Below are 3,344 nucleotides of genomic sequence, written 5' to 3'. Positions count from 1 at the left end.
TAAACATATGATGACGATTACTCAAAGGATCGAACTTACGTTTGTCGTTCCATTTCTCCGGAAAAGGTTGATGGGAGTCCGGGATTATGTCCTCGGATTTTACTCGGACGTAGCGTTCCAACCACCCCCTGTCCCGGTCTTCGTCCATCTTCGAGAAGAGCGGGTTCCGGCTGCGCTTGGTTAATCTTATGACACCACCCCGGAATATCCTCGGGGAATACAAGCGTATTAGGTGGCCCAATGAGAATTCCTTCACAGCCCTGATGGCCAGCAACCGGAGGCAGGCAACGACCCTCCAAACAGTTGGGCCGATCTGAGCCAAAGTTACGCCATAAGTCCGGCACATATCCAGTATGACCGGGTCAACCGGGGGATCGAGCTTAAGGGTGAAGGGGTAAGTGTACACGTACAAAAACCCCTCCCGGTGGTCGGTTATGGATTCATCCGGCCCGGGTACGAAAACCCTTACCGGGCGTGTGTCCCACCCGCAGTCTGTCCGGACTGTGTCGAGCCTGTCCTCGGTTATAGAGGAAGGATATCGCCTCACGTCGTATCCCCGGTCTGAAACGACGGAGGGTTTTTCTACCTCCAGGTCTTTGTTGAAGTTAAATTTTGCCGGTATAATATCCGAGGCCGCAGTTTCGGGGTTACCCTTTTGTTTGACCGGGGATACGGCCTCGGCCCTCGGGGACGAGATTGAAGGAACGTCTGTAGAAGTGGTTTCAGACATGATTGAAAGAAAAGGAGAAAAGTAGGGAATGGCGTGAAGGAAACGAAGGAAGTGACGATTTGAAGAAGCAAAGAAGCAATTGACGAGAGTAGTGACAAAGCTAATTCCCTTTCCTTTTTTTTTTTTTTGTATTGGTAAGAGAAGGTTTGGCAACGAAGTTGTGAACGGAAAGGATGGTTGTTGACGCACAGAAGGAAGAAGAAAAGGGAGAGCAAACGAGAAAAGTGAAAAATGAGGAAAGGAGGGGCTTTTTATAGGCGTAAGGGAGGAACGATTATCGAGGGCGGCCAATCGAGGATCGCCACGTGTTGCGACATTAATGCGAAACGACGTGTAAAAGGCGGTTGACAGGAACGAACAAACCAGAATTGGACACGTGGGCGGCAAAAAGGAAGACGAAACGGAGCCGTTCCCGCAAAAATAAAGTGATAAGAATTGGCCGACCAGGTGGCCGGATGTACGATTCATTCACTTCCCATCACTCCGATAGATCGTTGGTCCGGGAAGCGCGGGGCTATCTGTATACGGTGAAAACCGGATGAGGGCCAATCCGGGGTAACCGTGGCTCGGAGGAGGAAAAGGAGGGAAAGTTCGTGTATAAGCATCGGGTTTCCGGATAAGCATTCGGATCAAAGCCGAGCGGAAGCATCATCGGTCCCGGTTTTTAAGCCACCGAAGGTTCGGATCTCTTTCCGGGGGTTACCGCCGGTGGTCCGGTACCCGTGAGTCCGTTGGTCCGTTATGACCGTTACTGGGGCGCAGCAGTGGTGTCACATCATGGTCGGCTACCAACTATGCGTGTGTCAGACGGCGCCGTCAGTCAGATCCCATCACATCCATACAGGGGCTGTCCTTTTATTATTATTTTATTACTTCATATTGAGGAAGGCCCATGGGTTCATCACTATAAATAGGGCATTCCCTCCTCCCTTTGGGGGGTTGGTTGATCTTTTATTCAAAAGAACACTTGTAACACAATACATATATATATACAGTTCTAGCAATCTCAATATTGATATTTTCCATTGTAAGTTTGTCATCTATATCATATTTTTTCAATCAAATTGGCCATACGCGGAGTCATCTGTCACTTGCGCTCCTTGCATGTTTATCAATAAGCATTCTCATCCACGGTTTGTAATAAACATTGGGACTCAAGCACATATCCTATACTCACACACAAATTCAATTGATTACCGAATCCGGGGTAAACACATGCACTATTAAGAATTTCAAGTGCTACGTTGATTTCAATTTTTTCAATAATTGATGTAGCAACTACAGCAACATCACCTATAATAGAAGCCGCAAGTGGAAGTTAGTACAACTAAAGCATTTGCCATATTAAAAAGTGCATATCTGTTTGTCTTTTAGTTCCCAAAGGCATATCTTTTATTCATAATTGATATGTTTGGCTTTTGGTCTCCAAATTGGTACATGCATGTATGTTTATCTTTTGGTCCATATTCCTCCTAAGGGCCATTATAAGTTTGATCCTAATTGATATTTAGATTATGCATTGGCAATTTAAAGATGCACAAACTTCACTCAAACCTAAAATTTATTGATTAGCCACTTTGTCTTTTTTAATGTATGCATATAACTTAACCTGTCTTTAATTTATTTTCTTTTAAATCTAAGTGTCAACTTTTGATAACTCGTTGCTACTAATATATTGCAATAGTAGGGTAATTTTGTTGCAATTGCCATAATTTTGGCACAAGCACTACAAGAAAGAAGACATTTGACAATAAAAATAAAATATTTTTTGTTGCCATAAATGGATTATTGTTGCAAAAAGTACTTCTGGCAACAATATTTTTTTTGTTATTGCATAGACTTTTCCCAGCGGCTATTATTGCAACGACGTGCAACAACTTTTTTTTTGTTGTCAAAAATATTTTTTTGCAATAATAATCAATACTATATGACAACAAAATTAAATTTTGGTAACAAAAAATAACTTTTGCCAATTATATTATTTTTATTGCCAAAAAAATTATTGCAAGCTGAATAGAAACATTAAACTAAAAGCCCAGACAAAATGAGCACCTAGGAAAAAAAGGCCATATGCAGATAATGAAGAACCATAAGACTGAGAATTTGATGTCTTTCTGGTCAGTAATGGAAGCAATCGTCCCTACCGTCGTGCGCGAATTGCACTGGTCATTGTGCGGAATGCCCTCTAAGCCAGTCAGTCAATGGAGGGACCGGGGCGCTAGGTATTTTCTTTCTTCTGGCCGTAGGTGTGATCAATGCCATTGAGCTTCGGTACTCTAAAATAGTAGTAGGAAAGCAGGATCGAGCCCTAGCCTTGGAAGTCATCCATTCAAGCCTTCCCAGTCCTTTTTTTCGAGTTTTTTGATCGGACTTTCGAAATCCATATGATATGATATGACTTTCAAGCTTCCTAGCCTGGGTTTGTGTGAAGCATGAGAACATGAGCAAGCTCGTTACTAATTGGTGGAATACTGGGCAATCCGAATTTTTTTTGAATAATATTCAAGAAAAGAGTTCTAGAAAAATTCTAAATCCAAAACGTTGGTTAGGGTTCCAAACCTTTCTCTAATAATAAGGTAAGCTTTCAAGCCGCCACCCTTTAAAGGAGCGGGCG

This window comes from Lycium barbarum, chromosome 1 (assembly GCF_019175385.1).
Source record: "Lycium barbarum isolate Lr01 chromosome 1, ASM1917538v2, whole genome shotgun sequence".
NCBI classification, from domain to species: Eukaryota; Viridiplantae; Streptophyta; class Magnoliopsida; order Solanales; family Solanaceae; genus Lycium; species Lycium barbarum.
The sequence above is the reverse complement of the archived record's forward strand: the minus strand, read 5'-3'. Positions refer to the sequence as shown.